The sequence below is a fragment of the Somniosus microcephalus genome, chromosome 1 (genome assembly GCF_052327205.1).
Source record: "Somniosus microcephalus isolate GS21.2 chromosome 1, FLI_Smic_1.0, whole genome shotgun sequence".
Classification (NCBI taxonomy): Eukaryota; Metazoa; Chordata; class Chondrichthyes; order Squaliformes; family Somniosidae; genus Somniosus; species Somniosus microcephalus.
Window position 1 is genome coordinate 297,609,944 of NC_140987.1, and position 21,883 is coordinate 297,631,826.

Here is a 21,883-nt window from a genome sequence, read left to right on the forward strand (position 1 = left end):
CAACAATTTGCTCAGTACCACTTCCTTGGTGATTATAATTGTTGTATCCGTGTGTTAATGGAGACACAGAATGCAGGAGTTGGTTTCACAGGTGTTTACTGAACAAAGTCTGGAGGTGAACTAACAGATACAAGACACTATACAGGCTTATATAGCCCGAGTGGCCATTACTGGCATTACAGTACACAGGGGGCTCTTAAAAGGCACATACACAATTCCTCCCCTTTTAGACAACCAGTACAGAACATTTTAATTAATCATTAACTAACATGTTACAAGAAGAATAATCTACACATTTGCTGCAGTTAATCAATTATAAGTCAGTCTCTCTGGAGGCTTCCTGACTCGGTCCGGATAACGCCTCGGTGGTGTACTAGTTTCTGGTGGTGTAGTAGGTTCTTTTGGCAAGGTCGATTTGGCTTGAATGCCAGTGTCGGGTTCATCTGGTTCCAGTATCACCGGATCGGAGGTAGATACTATGGGTATCTCTGCTTCATCATTAGGCATAGAGAGTTGTGGTGTCGGTTGTCCCTTTTCGGATGACTCTATGATCTGGTCAGCATGGCACCTTATTTGCTTTCTCCAATGTCCACGGTATACATCAGCGGTCCTAGTCGTGTGCAGATAGTTCCAGGCTGCCATTTCTAGGTACGGTAGTCCCGGGCCAAAACTTGTTCACCTATCTGGAAGGTTCTAGTTGGCCTTTCATTCATGCCTTGAAATTGCCGGTTCTCCACGTCCCTTCTGATGTTTGGCTTGATCAAATCCAGCCGGCATCTTAGGCTTCTATTGAAGAACATCATGGCGGGAGTTTTCTTTGTAACCACGTGTTGCATTCCTGTATGCAAACAAGAAGTTATCTATCTTATGCTGTAGATTTATGTCTTCATTACCCATGGCCTTTATGGCCTTCTTGAAGGTCTGGACAAACCTTTCAGCCAATCCATTGGTGGCGGGATGGTATGGGGCGGACATGTAGTGCTTAACACCATTGTTTTTTAAGAACTTCCTGAATTCTTCGGACACAAATTGCGGTCCATTATCAGAACAGATCTGTTCAGGCAGCCCATTCCTGGCAAATATGGTCCTTAATACTGTGATGGTTTTTTCCGTGGTGGTAGAGGACATCTTTATTACCTCCGGCCACTTGGAGTGTGCATCCACCGCGATTAAGAACATTGAGTCCATAAATGGACCAGCAAAGTCGATGTGTACCCTTTCCCATGGAGATGAGAGCCACTCCCATGGATGTAGAGGGGCTTGTGGTGGGGCATTTTGGACCTTCTGGCATCCTAGGCAGCTCTTGGTCATTTCTTTGATGTCTCCATCGATACCTGGCCACCACACAAACGCTCTGGCTAGGTTCTTCATTTTCACTCCACCCAGATGCCCCTCGTGAAGCTCTTTTAGCACTTTATCCTGGAGTTTGGGTGGAATCACCACTCTGGATCCACACATCAAGGTTCCTCGGCACACTGACAGCTGTTCTCTTCTTTGCGAGAATGCTGGCAACAGTGGTTCGCCATGTGCTGGCCATCCCTTCACCGTTAAATCGTAGACTCGTGAGAGAGTCGGGTCATTTCTCGTTTCCTTTTCAATGGCAGAATTTGTTACTGGTAGACATTCTACTATGGTTGAGTGGAACATCTCCACTGGGTCCACTGTAGGTGCCTCTTCTACTGTTGGCAACGGTAGGCGCGATAAACCGTCAGCATTCCCATGCTGTTTTGATCCTTTGTATTCTATGTCATATTGGTGTGCCCCTAGGAAAAGGGACCACCTCTGTAGCCTTTGCGCTGTCATAATGGGAACACCCTTTTTAGGGTTAAATATGGAGACGAGGGGTTGATTGTCAGTCAACAAGGTAAATTTTTGTCCGTGTAGGTAATGGTTGAATTTCTTCACTCCCCATACCAGGCTGAGTGCTTCCCTGTCGATCTGGGCATAGTTACGCTCAGCTGAGTTCAATGAGCGTGACGCAAAAGCTATCGGCCGCTCCGAGCCATCAGGGAATCTACGCGATAATACCGCTCCTACGCCGTAAGGGGATGCATCGCACGCCAGTCTGATTGGCAGTGATGGGTTGTCCTTGGACGTGATCAAGCCTTTGCATTTATGGAAGGCACGTTTACAGTCTTCGCTACATTTCCAAATTACTCCCGTTTGTAGCAGTGCATTAAGAGGGTGCAGAACAGTTGACAAGTTTGGTAAAAATTTATGATAGTAATTTATCAATCCCAGGAATGACCTTATTTGTGAGACATTTTCAGGTGCTGGGGCTTTTATGACCGCTTCAATTTTTTCAGGTGACTTATGCAACCCTTCCTCGTTAATTATGTGGCCACAATATGATATTTGTTTCTGGAACAATTCGCACTTGGGGCGATTTGCTCGTAGGCCCCGTTCTCTCAGCCTAGTGAGCACCTGCTCCAAATTGGCAAGGTGCTCGTTGTCGTTTTCTCCTGTTACAAGGATGTCATCTAGGTAGCATTGAGTCCCCGGAATCCCTTGGAGGACTTGCTCCATAGCTCTTTGCCAGATAGCTGGAGCTGATGCTACTCCGAAAACCAGTCGATTGTACTGGTACAGACGTTTGTGTGTATTAATCGTGAGATACTTTTTAGAGGCCTCTTCAACATTCATCTGTAGATATGCTTGTGCCAAGTCAATTTTGGTGAAATGTTTCCCTCCGGATAGTGAGGCGAAAATATCTTCTATCCTCGGAAGAGGATACTGTACTATGTGAAGGACCGGGTTTACAGTCACCTTGAAGTCCCCACAGATGCAAATTTTTCTCTGTTCTTCAGATTTATCATTATTCAACGTTTTCTTCATGACCAGGACGATGGGTGTTGCCCACTCGCTCCAATCTATCTTGGATAATACGCCTGCCTTTTCCAAATTCTCCAGCTCTGCCTCGACTGCTGGACGAATTGCATATGGCACCGGCCTTGCCTTAAAAAACTTGGGCATTGCCGCATCTTCCACTTTTATTGAGGCGGTGATGCCTTTCAAGGTTCCTAGTTCCTGTTGAAACACTTCCTTGGCGTTGGCGAAGATGTCTTTTAATCGTTCAGGTATGACGTCATCATCATTTTTTTTCTTACTGGTCACCGTCAGTGCCTGAATGGAGTGCCAGTCTAAACGTATCTTCCTGATCCATTCACGTCCCAACAGCGGTGGACCACCATCTTGCAGAACGTATAAATACAACTTCTGTATTTCCTTGCCGTTGTATACAACAGGCACCTTTATTTTCCCTCTGGGGTATACTTTCTGCCCCGTATATGTTTTCAAGATAATGGATGTGTCTTTCAGAGGTATATGTGGAAATAGCCGCTCGTAATCCCGTCGACTTATGACGGTCAGAGCTGATCCTGTATCTAGCTCCATTTTAACTGGGGATCCCGCTATCGTGAGGGTAACCCAAATGGTCTGGTAATCTTCTTTGGCAATTACCTTATGTAAGTTGAGACAGCTTAGTCTCCTGTTTCCGGAGTCGCTATCGCTCTTCTGGTCTTCGGAGCTACTGTCCGTCATCATTTGTACCTTTCTGTACTTTTCCTTATTGATTTTTTCCTGTCCGTGGATTTTTTGTTTCCAGATTGGCATACACGTGCAATGTGTCCAATCTTTCCACATTGCCTGCATGCTTTGTCCTTGAACCAGCAGTCCCTCTGGTCATGGGTGGATCTGCCGCAGCGATAACATCTCTCGAAACCCTGTGTCATTTCATGGGTGCCGAAGTCCTGTGGCTTTTGCTGTATCTCTGCAGCTCCTCTTGCGGCTGCTTCGTATGATACAGCCACACAAAGCCTTGTCCAGTGTCAAATCTTTCTCAGAAAGTAGCCTTTTCTGTGTTCCTTCACTTAGGAGACCGCAGACGAATTTGTCTCGAAGAGAATCTGCCAGTTCTGCTCTGAATTGGCAATGCTATGACAGCTTCCTTAATTCAGAGGGGTAATCGGCGTTACTTTCATTCTTGTGCTGATTCCTCCTGAAGAATTTGAATCGTTCCGCTATCAGCAGCGGTGTTGGGTTTAAGTGCTCCTGTAGGATATCAACAATCTCCTTAAAATTCTTGTCCCTCGGTTTGGCTGGAGTGATTAAGTTTCGTAACAGCCCGTATGTCCTTGCGCCCATTAGATTTAGAAGTACTGATGCCTTTTTATCATCCTCTATTTCATTTGCTGTGCAATATACCTCTACTCTTTCCACATATGTGGTCCAATCCTCTATATCGCTATCAAAAGCAGTAATATTGCCAGTCTTAGGCATCCTGAAAAAAAAATGGCGCCTCCCGCGCTTTCCCGCCAACGCTGTTCTCCGCAGTTTTTATTTACACAGGTATTTTTTTTTAATAGGTGGAGACTCGTTCCCGCCGGACTCTCTGGGACTTTTCCCTCCCTCTGCTTGGTCAGAACGCCAACCTGCGTTGCAGCGCCGGCCGTCTCCCGAGTGCTCCACCCTCTGTCTCTGTTTGCCTCCGCCTTCGCTGCTCGGCCCCGCTGCAGAGCCAGCCGATGGAGCCCCAGCCCGCCGCCCAGGAAGGATTATTGCAGTACCTGCCACCAGCTCGGCTAGCTGGTGAAACCACAGTTTTTTTTTTTCTTTCTTGTTTTTCTTCGACTTTCGTCTGAGGAATCGATCTCCTTGAGGTGCTGCCGAATTGCAGGTAAGTCCGTTTCCAATTCATCGCCACTGTTGTATCCATGTGTTAATGGAGACACGGAATGCAGGAGTTGGTTTCACAGGTGTTTACTGAACAAAGTCTGGAGGTGAACTAACAGATACAAGACACTATACAGGCTTATATAGCCCGAGTGGCCATTACCGGCATTACAGTACACAGGGGGCTCTTAAAGGCACATACACCACAATAATTTTCTTGAGTTCCTCCCTCCCTTCCATTTCCTGATTTACAGCTATTTCTGGGATGTTACTTGTATCCTCTATAGTGAAGACCAATGCAAAATACCTGTTCAATTTAACTGCCATCACCTTATTTTCCATTATTAATTCCCCAGACTCACTTTTTACAGGACCAACGCTCACTTTGTTAACTCTCTTTTTTAAATATCTATAGAAACTCTTACTCTGTTTTTATATTTCTAGCTAGCTTTCTCTTGTACTCTAATTTTTTCTCCTATTAATCTTTTAGTCATTCTTTGCTGTTTTTTTATATTCTGTCCAATCTTCTGACCTGCCACCCAATTATATGCTTTTTCTTTAAGTTTGATACTATCTTTAACTTTTTTAGTTAACCACGGATGGTGGGTCCTCCCCTTGAAATTTTTATCTCTCGTTGGAATGTATATATTGTGTATTTTGAAATATCCCCATAAATGTCTGCCAGTGCAACTCTATTGACCTATCCCTTAACCTAATTTGCCAGTTCACTTTAGCTAGCTCTGCTTTCATGCCCTCATAATTGCCCTTATTTAAGTTTAAAATACTAGTCGTGGACCCACTCTTCTCTCCCTCAAAATGAATGTAAAATTCAATCATATTATGATCACTGCTACCTAGGGGCACCTTCACTATGAGGTCATTAATTACTCCCATCTCGTTGCACAATACCAGGTCTAGTATAGCCTGCTCTCTGGTTGGCTCCAGAATGTGCTGTCATAAGAAACTATCCTGAAAACATATGAACTCCTCATCTAGGCTACCTTTGCCCATCTGATTTTTCCAGTCTATACAGTGTGTAGATTAAAATCCCCCATGATTATTGCCGCACCTTTCTGACAAGCTCCCATTATTTCTTCCTTTATACTCCATCCTACCATGTGGTTACTGTTAGGGGGCCTGTACATCACTCCCACAAGTGACTTCTTGCCTTTATCATTTCTCATCTCTACCCAAACCGCTTCTACATCCTGGTTTCCTGAACTTAGTTCATCCCTCTCTATTGTGCTAATACCATCATTAATTAACAGAGCCACCCCTCCACCTTTTCCTAGCTTCCTGTCCTTTCTAAATGTCATGTACCCTTCAATATTCAGGTCCCAATCTATGTCATCCTGCAGCCATGTTTCCATTTTGCTTTTCTATCAGTAGCATCGTTCTTGTTAGAACAGAGAAGATCAGGGAGTGATCTCGTAGAGGTGTTTAAAATCACAAGGAATGGGTCAGAATACATAAAAAAACTAAATTATTTCTAGTGATTGAGGGGAAATAGATATAGGAAAAAGAGCAGGAAACACTTACACAAAGGGTTGTGAGGCTGTAGAATGCATTACCCAGGACAAGGAAGGAGGTTCTGCTGAGGGAGTTTGAGCAGCTAGGGGCCAAATTAAAAAGCAGAACCACAAGGGTAATAATCTCTGGATTACTACCTGAGCCACGTGCAAATTTGGCTAGGGTAAATAAAATTAGAGAGTTAAATGCGTGGCTCAAAGACTGGTGTGGGAGAAATGGGTTTTGCTTCCTGGGACACTGGCATCAGTACTGGGACAGGGGAGAGCTGTTCCATTGGGACAGACTTCACTTGGCCAGTGCTGGGACTAGAGTCCTGGCGAATCGAATAACTAGGGCTGTAGAGGGGGCTTTAAACTAATTAGTGGGGGGGGAGGTTTTAAGAGAGCGAAAAATAAAAATAACAGTGGAGAAGGCAATAGAGCAAGGTAGCAGTGGGGGAATTAAAAACCAGAGCATGTCAGGAAGGGACAGAATGTATAATGATAAAGGTAAAGTAGTAAAAGGAGTAAAAGCAGGAATAAATTGTCAGAAAACATATTTGAAAGTTCTTTATCTGAATGCACGCAGCATTCGTAACAAAATTGATGAGTTGACGGTACAAATAACTACACATGGGTATGATCTGGTGGCCATTACGGAAACATGGCTGCAAGATAATCATGACTGGGAACTAAACATACAAGGGTATTTGACAATTAGGAAGGACAGACAGGAAGGAATGGGAGGTGGGGTTGCTATGTTAATCAAGGATGGAATCACTGCAATAGTCAGAAATGATATTGGGTCAAAGGATCAGGATAGTGAAATAGTTTGGGTGGAGATAAGGAATAATAAGGGGAAAAATTCACTAGTGGGCGTAGTCTATAGGCCTCCTAACAGTTGCAACTCTGTTGGTCAGAGTATAAATCAGGAAATTGTTGGGGCTTGTAATAAGGAAACAGCTATAATCATGGGGGATTTTAACTTTCATATTGACTGGACTAATCAAATTGGGCATGGCAGCCTTGAGGAAGAGTTCATAGAGTGTATTAGGGATGGGTTCCTTGAGCAGTATGTAACTGAATCAACCAGGGGGCAGGCAATCTTAGATCTGGTCCTGTGTAATGAGACAGGATTAATAAAAAATGTCCTAGTAAAGGATCCCCTTGGAGTGAGTGACCATAAAATGGTTGAATTCCAAATTCAGTTTGAGGATGAGAGAGTTTGATCTCAAACCAGCGTACTGAGCTTAAATAAAGGAGTCTATGACGGTGTGAGAGTAGAATTGACTAAAGTGGACGGGGAAAACAGATTAAAGTGTAAGATGGTACAAGAGCAGTGGTCTACATTCAAGGAGATATTTCACATCTTTCAAGATAAATATATTCCAGAGGAAAAAGGGGAATAAAAGAAAAGACAGCCATCCGTGGCTTAGTAAAGTAATAAAGGATAGTATCCGACTGAAAACAAGGGCATATAAAGTAGCCAAATCTAGTGGGAGGATAGAAGATTGGGAACCATTTAAAAGCCAGCAAACAATAACTAAAAGATTAATTAAGAAAGGGAAGATAGATTATGAAAGTAAACTAGCAAAAAATATAAAAACAGATAGCAAGAGTTTCTACAGCTATATAAAAAGAAAAAGGATGGCTAAAGTGAACATTGGTCCCTTAGAGGATGGGACCGGGAAACTAGTGGTGGGGAACATGGAGATGGCAAAGACGCTGAACAAATATTTTGTATCAGTCTTTACAGTAGAGGACACTAAAAATATCCCAACACTGGACAAACAGGGGGCAATGGGGGGGGGGGGGGCGTGGAGGAGCTAAACACGATTAAAATCACTAAGGAGATGGTACTCAGTAAAATAATGGGACTTAAGGCGGATAAATCCCCCGGACCTGATGGCCTACATCCTAGGGTCTTGAGAGAAGTGGCGGTAGGGATTGTGGATGCATTGGTGATTATTTTCCAGAACTCCCTGGACTCAGGAAAGGTCCCGGCAGATTGGAAAACTGCTAATGTAACACCCTTATTTAAGAAGGGAAGTAGACAAAAAGCTGGAAACTATAGACCAGTTAGCCTAACATCTGTGGTTGGCAAAATGTTGGAGTCCATTATTAAGGAAACAGTAACAGAGCATCTGGATAAACATAATTTAATAGGACAGAGTCAGCATGGTTTTATGAAGGGGAAGTCATGTTTGACAAATTTGCTCAAATTCTTTGAGGATGTAACATACAGTGTGGATAAAGGGGAACCAGTGGATGTAGTGTATTTGGATTTCCAAAAGGCATTTGACAAGGTTCCACACAAAAGATTACTGATCAAGATAAGAAATCACAGGATTGGGGGTAATATACTGGCATGGGTGGAAGATTGGCTATATAACATAAAACAAAGAGTTGGGATAAATGGTTCATTCTCAGGCTGGCAATCAGTAACTAGTGGTGTTCTGCAGGGATCAGTGCTGGGACCCCAACTCTTTACAATCTATATTAATGATTTGGAGGAAGGGACCGAGTGCAACATATTCAAGTTTGCCGATGATACAAAGATGGGAGGGAAAGCAGTGAGTGAGGAGGACATAAAAAACCTGCAAAAGGACATAGACAGGCTAAGTGAGTGGGCAGAGATTTGGCAGATGCAATATAATGTTGGAAAGTGTGAGGTTATGCACTTTGGCAGAAAAAATCAAAGAGCAAGTTATTATCTAAATGGAGAGAAACTGCAAAGTGCTACAGTACAAAGGGATCTGGGGGTCCTGGTGCATGAAACACAAAAAGTTAGTATGCAGGTACAGCAGGTGATCAGGAAGGCCAATGGAATCTTGGCTTTTATTGCAAGGGGGATGGAGTATAAAAACAGGGAAGTCTTGCTGCAGTTATACAGGGTATTGGTGAGGCCACACCTGGAATACTGCGTGCAGTTTAGGTTTCCATATTTAAGAAAAGATATACTTGCTCTCGAGGCAGTTCAGAGAAGGTTCACTCGGTTGATCCTGGAGATGAGGGGGTTGACGTATGAGGAAAGGTTGAGTAGGTTGGGACTCTACTCATTGGAGTTCAGAAGAATGAGAGGCGATCTTATCAAAACATATAAGATTGTGAGGGGGCTTGATCGGGTGGATGCGGTGAGGATATTTCCACTGATGGGTGAGACTAGAGCTAGGGGGCATAATCTAAGAATAAGGGGCTGCCCTTTCAAAACTGAGATGAGGAGAAACTTCTTCACTCAGAGGGTAGTAAATCTATGGAATTTGCTACCCCAGAGAGCTGCGGAAGCTGCAACATTAAATAAATTTAAAATGGAGATAGACAGTTTCCTAGCAGATAAGGGAATTAGGGGTTACGGGGAGAGGGCAGGGAAGTGAACGCGAGTCTAGATTTGGATCAGCCATGATCCTATTGAATGGCGGAGCAGGCCCGAGGGGCCGTATGGCCTACTCCTGCTCCTACTTCTTATGTTCTTATGAGTCAGTGATTGAAGCACAGACCATGTCAACTTTTAAGAATAGGTTAGCTGGGTGTTTGAAGGAAAGGTGGGTGAAGAAATATCGTAAAGCAAAGGCAAATAAAAATAATATGGGAAGAGGACAGGCAGATGGGATTAGGACTACTGCTCATATGCTGTCTTGCTATCAATCATAAGAAATTCTGTGCGTTTCTAACCTACTGCCCATGCTTATGTTTCTCATCTCTGCAGTAGGATATAAACACAATGCTGAGAGACTGTGGACATGTCTGTAAATGGGCAGTGTGTCATTGGTACCAGAGAAGAGATCACAATTGAAGTGCGGCCACCACATCTCTTTGGAAAAGTCAAATGTAAGCAAAGTCGTATTTATTTATTTAATTTTTTTTTTTTTTTTTTTTTTTTTTTTAAGGCTTTCATGCACAGCTCACTCAAACATCTCTATTCTTGGCAATAAATAGCACAGAAAACTATCTAAAATCAGTCATTCTCAACTTTGATTTGGCGACAATCCCGATCAAAAAAATTTCAGTCGGCCATTCTCTAGTTAAGAATACTGGTGCAGATTATTTTGCAAATTGGAATCTTCAATTCCTTCACTTCTGTCATTTTATCTTTGGTCTCTCTCTGTTTTTTGTTTCTTCTTAACTTCATTCTTGTCCTTTACCTCCTGCTATCTATTACTCTCCTCACTCTTCGGCTATATACACAAGCAAACAGAAGGGCCAAGGTGTATTCAGGATGGGAGAGCGAGAGGCAGGTGGGCTGGGAAGCACTCAGGGTTGCAAAAGGCAGCGAGAGCTATTTGAGCTGGGTGGAGGAACAACCAGGAGGGTCAAGAATCATTTGCGGCAGAATAAATCCTCTTGTAATTTTGCAAAAAATGGTAAATCTCACTCAGGCTGGCAAGAATGATGGTTGGTGTGGGAAATGGAAAGCACTGTAGGGCAGCAGCGTTTTTCTTCGGTGAAGAATGATTCACATGTCCATAGTCAAGAGGACAGGTAAAAGGTTTCATCATTGAATGTTGGTACTTATAAAACATAAATAAATACACAAAAATTGGTGTATTGTGCAGTTAGTTCACAGATCAGCATTAATAGCATCCACATTAGAACAGAACAAATGTATAGCAAACCTCAGTCTATTTAAAATGTGAAAATAGAATTTTACAGTATTTCTTTATCATCACTTCATCAGGACCCTGAGGTGAAACCATCTCAGTATTACTCAATAGCTTTCATACATCTGTAACTCATCACAAATTATAAAAATGTGTATACACGGATTAGTTTATCAATACAACCAACACTATATAGTTACTGCTCTGCAGATCAACAAGGCTTTGTAATTGCTTGAAAACAGTTCTAGCAGATTGAAGGCAGTGAAAAATAAGAAACCACAAGAGGAGCTACGTTATTCTTAAATATTATTTGGAACGTTACAATTTTGCTCCACAAGGTAATATTCCTCCTCCTTCATGCTGTGCCAGTGAATCATGATGGCTAGATTGACCAGGAAAAAATTAACCAAGTAACTGAATTACAACAAGTATATAATAACAGATAATTTTCCAGTCAAGCACTCTGAATTTTCCAGTCAAGCACTCTGAATAATCAGTCCCATCACAAATCCTTGCTGAGAAATCTAGCTACTGTAATACGGCGTCAGAATTGGGCTTCTGGACAGAAGGCTCGACAGAAGTGAAGAAGCACGCCGTAGCATGTGGAGAAAATTGCAGCATTGCAAACACAGCACTACACAGTTCAAAACACTTAGCAGAGGCATGTACATGTTTTAAATGGAATCAAGATCTTCCGTTTTAAAAGCTGATAGTAGTTTCTGCTATTTCTAGCCATTCATGTGTTGAGAACCCTTTAACTGGCAAGATTTTTTTTTACAATAGTCCAAATCAGTATGTTTTCTCAAATCAGTCTGGAATAGTTAGTGCTATTCTGATGCATGATAAGTACAGAATCAAAGAGTCATAATTTCTGGATTCAAGTACTTCCCAAAATAAAAAACAGTTTTAGTATAACAAAAAAAGGATAGATTTAAATTATCACTGCAGAATAGGCATCAACTTTAACCCCCGCCACCCCCAGCCCCCAACGGGTGGGAGAGGGTGGTTAAAATATCGGAATCGAGCAACCCAACACCAATCCCTCCGTGTAAATTTTTACAAACCCAAATCAGGCCATGGATAAGACTCCCGCAAAAGGCAGGCCTAATCGCCACGACTTAACTGTGGGTCAGGGGGAGGCCCATGCTGTCCGCTGCCCGGCAGCAGATCCAAAGCGGGAGGAGCCAACAGCCTAAGGCAAGTACTGAACATCAGCTCCCTTTAGCACTCCTTGTGGGCCAGGAGGAGCAGGAGCGCTCTCTCTCTCCCCACCCCCCAGCCGCCCACCCAGGCATCACAGGGAAGCCTTCAACCCTTCCCCACAACCTCAGCCCCAATCGTGGGCCCAATCCTCAGCCTCCCCCCAAACACAGCCCCGCTCTTCTGCCTCCCCAATCACGGCCCAGAGCCTCCCCCCGGCCCCCCACTGCCCTACTGACTGCCGGGGACCATCCCCACAGACTGAGGCTGCGGCATACTGCCAGTACTTACAGTAATCACCCAGCAGCCAGGCAATCAATCTGGCTGGTTGTCAGGCAGGAGTCGGACCAAAATTATTCAAATGAGGCCCTGGCACATACACCAGCAAACAGAAGGGCCAAGGAGTATTCACGATGGAAAGGTGAGGTGAGAGGCAGGTGGGCTGGAAAGCACTCAAGACATGCAAGAGGTAGTGAGAACTACTTGAGCCGCTAAGATCTGCAGGGCCTCCCCGGCCACTACCAGGCTTCTCGATACCCTCCCCGGCCGCTACCAGGCTCAAAACCCTCCCCGGCCGCTACCAGACTCAAAACCCTCCCCGGCCGCTACCAGGCTCAACACCCTCCCCGGCTGCTACCAGGCTCAACACCCTCCCCGGCCGCTACCAGACTCAAATCCCTCCCCGGCCGCTACCAGGCTCAAAACCCTCCCTGGCCGCTACCAGGCTCAAAACCCTCCCCGGCCACTACCAGGCTCAAAACCTCCCTGGCCACTACCAGGCTCAAAACCCTCCCCGGCCACTACCAGGCTCCTCGACACCCTCCCCGGCCACTACCAGGCTCCTCGACACCCTCCCCAGCCACTACCAGGCTCCTCGACATCCTCTCTGGCCACTACCAGGCTCAAAACCCTCCCCGACCAGTACCAGGCTCCTTGACACCCTCCCCGGCCACTACCAGACTCCTCGACACCCTCCCCGGCCACTACCAGGCTCCTTGACACCCTCCCCGGCCACTACCAGACTCCTCGACACCCTCCCCGGCCACTACCAGACTCCTCGACACCCTCCCCGGCCACAACCAGACTCCTCGACACCCTCCCAGGCTCCTCGACACCCTCCCCGGCCACTACCAGGCTCAAAACCCTCCCCGACTAGCACCAGACTCCTCAACACACTCCCTGGCCACTACCAGACTCCTCAACAACCTCCCCAGCCACTACCAGGCTCCTCAACAACCTCCCCAGCCACTACCAGGCTCCTCAATGTGGTGTATGTAACCTGTTGCACCTTAAGAGAACTTAAGCCTGGTCCACCTTAAGAAAGGTACTACTTTCTTTGGCTGCTGTATACGTAATACCGGTGGTGACCACACCGGTATATAAGCACAGTGTAATAATATTGTATTCAGTATAGTCCGACCTCCAACCAGTAAAGACCTGTTGAATTTACTCTTGTGGTCTGTGTAGTAATTCTCACTATAACACACAGACTTAACAGTGGCGACGAGTCCGATTCTTATCCTGCTGCAGTAATTTCCACCGCAACTTCGTCCACAGACAGGACGTCGAGGAGAGGTTTCCACCCTCATCACCTACGGGAAGACACGTCGAGCGGCAGGCATCGAGCAACCGGAGTGCAGAAGGCATCCTGACCTCGAAGCCTCCATCAGCGACTGTCAGCTTCTTCTACTACCTCGTGGTGGGTAACCCGGGCAGCGACGCGACAGAAAGTCAACCGCGTTGGCTGTACAGACGGGGCTGGGAAGACGGAGGAATAAGGGCGGTGAGGTCGATCGCGACCAGAGATAAGGGCCGGGCCGCTTTCGAGCGAGAGGCGCAGCGCGGGACATCGATCGCGACCGGAGATAAGGGCCGCATTCGGGCTAAAGGCGCAGCGTCTGGGGAAACTGAAGGCGCGAGAGCCGTGGTGAAGCGGAGACAGTGTCGGGGGATGGGTGAAGACCGCCAAGCGCGGGAAAACCGCCATTTTGTGGGCGGAGGACGATGGCAAGAGCGGGAAGCTGCCATCTTAGATAACATTAAAAATACGATAAATTGCTACGATGCCTAAACATGGGAACATTAATGCCTTCGACAGTGATATAGAAGACTGGACTATGTATGTAGAACGCATACAAAACTATTGTAAGGCAAATAAAATTCCTGAGACAGATAAAGCACTAACATTACTAAACTTAATGGGTGCAAAGACATACGGGCAATTGAAACACCTGTTATCACCAGATGAACCGGCGGATAAGACGTTCGAACAGATTGTTACTGTCCTAAAAAATCATCTTGGCCCCACGCCGCTGATGCTAGCGGAACGATTTAAATTTTACGATAGAAGACAGCTGCAAAATGAAAGCAATGCTGAATATTTGATGGAATTACGTAAGCTAGCAAAATATTGTCAGTTTGGAACGGGACTGACAGAGGCACTTCGAGATAGATTTGTGTGTGGTTTATTTAAACAGGATACACAAAGGCGACTGCTCAAGGAGAATAAGCTGCCTCTCGAGAAGGCGGTCACTATGGCAGCTGCACACGAGGCCGCAGCGAGAGGCACGGCAGTAATGCAGCTACGGCCACCGGAACTCGGTACAAACAAATTGGGTTTGAGTTCTGTCAAATGTTATCGTTGTGGAAAGACAACGCACGATCAGAACCAGTGTTGGTTTAAAAACCAAGAATGCAGAACGTGTGGCAGGTTTGGCCACATAGCTAAAGTATGCCGGTCAGGAAAGAAGACCAGCAATAAAAAGTCACCGCAAGGAAAATATGCAAAGGTACACAAGGTGACAAAGAACAGTTTGTCTGAACAGAAGTCAGATTCAGACGCTAGCAGTAATGAACTGGATAGCTTAAGAATACACAACGTTGGTAAGGATACAGACCTCCAGACAATTTGGGTCACTCTTAAGATAGCAGGAGTCCAAGTAAAAATGGAATTGGACACTGGATCGGCATTGATGGTCATGAATAAGATTACAGAAGGTTATTCCAACATATTCCCTTACAGGATACGGAGATTATATTGAAAACGTACACGGGGCAAAGAGTGTACCCCATCGGAAAAATAGAGGTAGAAGTGGTCCACAAGGGCGAAGGAAGCCAAGTAATGGACTTATATGTGCTACCTGAAGGAGGTCCACCACTACTAGGACGGGAGTGGATTAGGAAAATGAATATGGACTGGCACTCCTTGAAAGCACTAACGGTAGATTCCGGGGAAACAGCTGTCAAACCTAAACGATTGTCCAGAATATTGGATGAGGCTAAAGAGGTGTTCCAGCCGGGACTGGGAACACTGAGAGGAATTACGGCAAACATCAAGATTGATGAACATGCACAACCAAAATTTTTTAAAGCCAGACCGATACCCTATGCAATATGACCTGCGGTTGAAGCGGAGCTGGAAGCAGTAGAACGTTCAGGGGTACTGTCTAAAGTAGATTGGAGTGAGTGGGCTACGCCCATTGTTCCCGTTATGAAACGTCCTGCGAACAATAAGCCAGGAGATCCAGGGAAGGTTCGCATCTGTGGAGATTTCAAGATCACCGTTAATCCGGTGCTTCACACGGTGCAGTATCCGCTTCCACGGATTGAGGATATTTTCGCTTCACTGTCTGGCGGGAAACACTTCACCAAGATAGACCTGGCGCAGGCGTACTTGCAGATGGAGGTTGAAGAAGAGTCACGCCAATACCTCACGATCAACACGCATCGAGGGTTGTACCGGTACAATAGGCTGGTTTTTGGTGTGGCATCGGCTCCAGCAATTTGGCAGAGGGCCATGGAGCAGGTATTACAGGGAATTCCAGGCACACAATGTTACCTGGACGACATTCTGATCACAGGTGATGGTGATGAACAGCATCTCGCTAACTTGGAACTGGTGCTCAACAGACTGAAAGAGTATGGACTTAGGGTAAATCGGCAGAAATGTGAGTTCTTCCAGAAGCGGATCTCGTACTGTGGTCATGTCATTGACCGGGAGGGGCTTCATAAGTCTCCTGACAAGATAGCGGCAGTTGTAAAGGCTCCCGCTCCGGAGAATGTCTCTCAGTTGAGGTCGTTTCTAGGATTAATTAATTACTACCATAAATTTCTGCCAAATCTATCCACGGTGCTGCATCCGTTGAACGCTCTTTTACAGAAAGGGGTACCATGGGACTGGGGCGAAAACTGTAAGACGGCATTTCGCAAAAGCAAAGAATTGATCACCTCAGAGGAAGTGTTGGCTCACTTCAACCTGACACTGCCTATTCGGTTGGCTTGTGATGCTTCTCCATATGGTATTGGGGCAGTACTCTCACATAAATTGCCAAATGGCACGGAAAGGCCAGTCGCGTTTGCATCCAGATCATTGACCTCCGCTGAGCGCAACTATGTGCAGATCGATAGGGAGGCCCTTAGCCTTGTATGGGGAGTGAAGAAGTTTAATCATTACCTACAGGGCCAAAAATTCACACTTCTGACGGATCATCAACCGTTGGTGTCCATTTTTAACCCTAAGAAGGTTGTTTCGGTGATGACAGCACAGCGTCTCCAGAGATGGTCTCTTTTCTTAGGGGCACATCAATATCAGATAGAATTCAAAGGTATGAAACAGCATGGCAATGCTGATGGCCTGTCGCGCCTGCCACTACCTGAAGATGAAGACACGATGGAAGTTGACCCTGTTGAGTTATTTCATTCGACCATTATCGAGTGTTTACCTGTCACCAACGCAAGTATTGAAAGAGAAACCAGGAACGACCCGACACTGTCCAGAGTCTACGAGGTGACAGTGAAAGGATGGCCAACACGGGGTGATCCTGTGTTACCGGCATTCTCGGCAAGGCGAGACCAGCTGTCCGTCTGCCATGGTACTTTGATGTACGGGACAAGAGTGATTATTCCTCCCAAGTTAAGGGAAAGAGTTTTAAAAGAACTACATGAAGGTCATCTGGGGTGGGGGGGGGGGGGGGGGGAGTTAAAATGAAAAGTCTTGCTAGGGCTTATGTATGGTGGCCGGGTATTCACCAACAGATTGAGGAGTTAACGAAAAGCTGCGCTGGGTGTCAAAAAGTGCAAAATGCACCTCCGATAGCACCGCTACACCCATGGGAATGGCCTTCAGCCCCATGGCAACGCGTACACACTGACTTTGCTGGTCCATTCATGGACTCCATGTTCCTAATCGCGGTGGACGCACATTCCAAATGGCCAGAAGTCATCAAGATGAATACCACTACTTCAGAAAAGACAATTGCGGTGTTAAGAACAATATTCGCAAGGAACGGATTGCCAGAACAGATCTGTTCGGACAACGGACCACAGTTTGTATCGGAAGAATTCCAACAATTCTTAAAGAAGAATGGAGTTAAACATTATACCTCTGCCCCATATCATCCGGCGACAAACGGGTTGGCTGAAAGATTTGTCCAGACATTCAAAAAGGTTATTGAATGATGATCAGATTCCGCTGCAACACAAGGTCGATAAATTCCTGATGTCATATAGAAACGCCGATCATGCCGTGACTAACCAAAGTCCTGCTATGATGTTTTATAACAGGAGGTTGCGGTCCAATTTGGATTTGTTAAAACCAAATGTGCGGAGTGTGGTAAACCACTTTTATCGTTTACTACCGTTACACTATGGTTATCACTGTTATATTGTTACACTATGGTTATCACTGTTTACACTGTTGTATCACTACACGAGGTCGCCTCTTGCCACGCTGTTATACCTGGGCTGACCACTGCTGACTCCGCCATTAGCTCCGCCTACTTGCCCAGGTATAAAGGTGGTCGACTGGCTGGTATTCCTCCTTGTTGGATCCGATCACCCACGAGGGTGGGCTCTGTTATTTAGCCAATAAAAACCTATAGTTACTTTCTTAACTCGTCGCTTTTCATTGGATGAATTGATAGGTATATCACGGAGGGAAGTGGAAAACAAACAGTTTCGGCATATTAACAGCAAGACCACTCGAACTTTCGACGTAGGACAACCAGTGATGGCAAGGGGCTATGGAAACGACAAATGGCAGTCCGGAACAATCTGGGCCAGACAAGGACCTCTGATGTACACCGTAGATATTGGTCACAATGTGATAAGGCGTCATGCGGATCAACTGGTAGAGTCGAGAGCAAGGGTCGAACCCATGATTGTGACAGAGACAGCTGTGGAAGACGTTCATGAACCTGAAGCATCTACCTCGGCCGAGAATGTATTTGATGATGATGACACCCAATACATTGGCAACCAACTAGAGGAGGCACCTCAACAACAAGAATCAGAGACCACTGAAAGGCGTTATCCAAGCCGAATCAGAAAGCCTCCTGAGAGACTGAACCTTTGAACTGTTATACCTGAAGTTATATATGTATATATGTTATGTTTATTTGGGGATATGACTGTCAAGCTAAAAAGGGAGGATTGTGGTGTATGTAACCTGTTGCACCTTAAGAGAACTTAAGCCTGGTCCACCTTAAGAAAGGTACTACTTTCTTTGGCTGCTGTATACGTAATACCGGTGGTGACCACACCGGTATATAAGCACAGTGTAATAATATTGTATTCAGTATAGTCCGACCTCCAACCAGTAAAGACCTGTTGAATTTACTCTTGTGGTCTGTGTAGTAATTCTCACTATAACACACAGACTTAACACTCAACACCATCCCCGGCCACTACCAGACTCCTCGACACCCTCCCTGGCCACTACCAGACTCCTCGACACCCTCCCCGGCCGCTACTAGGCTCCTCGAAACCCTCCCCAGCCACTTCCAGACTCAACACCCTCCCCGACCCCACCCCACCACCACCCAGCCCCCATTAATAACTGGACCATAGTTTCAGAGTACTGTGTACTTCAAGTGTGAACAATGACACATCAACAAATTTATAAATCCCTTTTTGTCTTAAATTTCAATATTTTCCTATCTGTTGGTGAGCACTGTCCAGAGATTTGTTTACAATGATTTGTTCAGCCGGTGAAGGATTAAAAAAAAATATTCCAGCTAGCAGTGCAATAGGACGAAATGGCATTTGTAGTGTATGTACCTTGAAGAAGGAACTATATTCTGCAGCCCCTGTATACTGCAGTACCAGAAGTGACCACCCCTGTATATAAGCCTGTGTAGTAACTTTGTATAGTAGTTCCAGTTTTGTCTCCATTCAGTAAACACCTGTTATAACCAACTTCTGCAGTCCGTGTCTCAATTACACACGGACATTACACTGGCGACGAACAGATCCAAACTTACCTACAGTTCTGCACCACCTTACGGGGATCCATCCCTGAAGCGAAGTTGTTAGAGGTCGAGGCCAGAAGGAAGAAATCCAAAAAGAAAAAAACAAACAGAAGAAATGGGCGTCGACCGTGGGCAACCGCCCTCTGATTCATCGAATTCGAAGATTTGCAGGAGAGGCTGTCGAGAGCTGGGCTTGGTTATCCAGTCTATGATGTTCCAGCTAATCGGGCTGGTGGCATGCAGTACACTGATCCTTCCTGGGCTGCGGTGGGCTAGAGCTCGATCGGGTGGCTTTTCAACGGGGCCGAGCAGCGTTGTCGGGAAGAGGAGAGAGAAAGAGAGAGGGTGGAGCACACAGGGCGCGGCCGGTGCTACGAAGCCGGGCAGCGTCCAGACCCGAGAAGAGGGAGGAAAGTGTCCCATAGGGTCTGCTCGGACGACGGGAACAGTAATTAAAATAAAAGAAATTAGAAGCGCAGAAAGCCGCGAGGAGCTGCAGTTTGCCACGGGGACCGCGGAGAGCGGCGTGAGCAGCAACGCGGGGGGGGAAGTGCGTGAAGACCATAGGGCGTCGCCATCAAGGTATAAAAACGCCACCAACAGCGCTAGCAGCAGTGGAGAAGACAGAAAGCATGGGAGGCGCCATCTTAATCCAGCGGGGAAGAAGGCAAAGACCGGGAGGCACCATCTTAGATCTCCAAGATGCCGAAGACTGGCAATATCACTGCCTTCAATAATGCAATAGAAGACTGGACCACGTATGTGGAAAGAGTCGAAGTATATTGCAAGGCAAATGAAGTAGCCGATGAGAAAAAGGCATCGGTACTACTAAACTTAATGGGCGCAAGAACGTACGGCCTATTGCGGAACCTGATCACTCCAGTCAAACCGATGGCAAAGAGTTTTAACGAAATTGTTGATATCCTACAGGAACACCGAAATCCTACACCGCTGCTGATAGCAGAAAGATTTAAATTCCACAAAAGAAATCAGCATAAAGATGAGAGCAATGCTGATTACCTTACGGAACTACGCAAGCTATCAAAGCACTGCCAGTTCGGAGCAGGACTGGCAGATACCCTACGGGACAAATTTGTCTGTGGACTCCTGAGTGAAGGAACCCAGGAGAGGTTACTCTCAGAGAAAGAGCTGACGCTAGATAAGGCTTTCAGCATGGCAGTATCGTACGAAGCAGCAGCAAGGGGAGCTGCGGAAATACAGCAAAATCCACAGGAATACGGCACCCATGAAATGACATGGGGATTTGAAAAATGTTATCGCTGCGGCAGAACAACCCATGACCAGAAGGACTGCTGGTCCAAGGACAAAACATGCAAGCAATGCGGAAAGATGGGACATATTGCACGAGTTTGCAGGTCTGGGAAGAAGATTAACGACAACAAAAAGACTAAGGAAAAGTACAGGAAAGTACAAAAGATGACGGACAGTCGTTCCGAAGACCAGAAGAGCGATAGTGAATCCGGGAACAAGAGACTAAGCTGTCTCAAACTACACAACGTAATCACAAGAGGATCATCAAACCATTTGGGTCACCCTCACGATAGCAGGGTCCCAAGTCAAAATGGAATTGGATACAGGATCAGCCCTGACCGTCATGATTCGACGAGACTACGAGCGGCTATTTTCGCACATACCCTTGAAAGACACATCCATTGTCTTGAAGACGTATACGGGGCAGAAAGTATACCCCAGAGGGAAAATAAGGGTGCCTGTCGAATACAACGGCAAGGAAATACAGAAATTGTATCTGTACATACTGCAGACCCTATGGGACACTTTCCTCCCTCTTCTCGGGTCTGGACGCTGCCCGGCTTCGTAGCACTGGCCGCGCCCTGTGTGGTCCACCCTTTCTCTTTCTCTCTCCTCTTCCCGACAACGCTGCTCGGCCCCGTTGAAAAGCCACCCGATCGAGCTCTAGCCCGCCGCAGCCCAGGAAGGATCAGTGTACTGCATGGGACGTGAATGGATCAGAAAGATAAGTTTAGACTGGCACTCCATTCAGGCACTGACGGTGGCTGGTAAAACGGATGACGACGTCACACCTGGACGATTGTCCAAAATCTTGGCTAACGCTAAAGAGGTATTTCAACAAGAACTGGGAACTCTTAAAGGCGTAACCGCCTCGATACAAATAGAAGAGAATGCAATTCCCAAGTTTTTCAAAGCAAGACCGGTACCGTATGCAATTCGCCCAGCCATCGAGGCAGAGCTGGAGCATCTGGAGAATGCAGGCGTGTTAACTAAGGTAGACTGGAGCGAGTGGGCGACACCCATCGTTCCTGTCATGAAGAAAACGTTAAACAATAAGTCTGAGGAGCCAAGGAAGGTTCGCATCTGTGGGGACTTCAAGGTGACTGTGAACCCAGTCCTTCACACAGTACAGTATCCTCTTCCGAGGATAGAAGATATTTTCGCCTCACTATCTGGAGGGAAACGTTTTACAAAAATTGACCTAGCGCAAGCATATTTGCAGATGGAGGTTGAAGAATCCTCTCGGAAATATCTCACGATAAACACTCACAAAGGTCTTTACCAGTATAATCGACTGGTATTCGGAGTTGCATCAGCTCCGGCTATATGGCAAAGGGCGATGGAACAAGTCCCGCAAGGGATTCCGGGGACTCAGTGTTACTTGGAC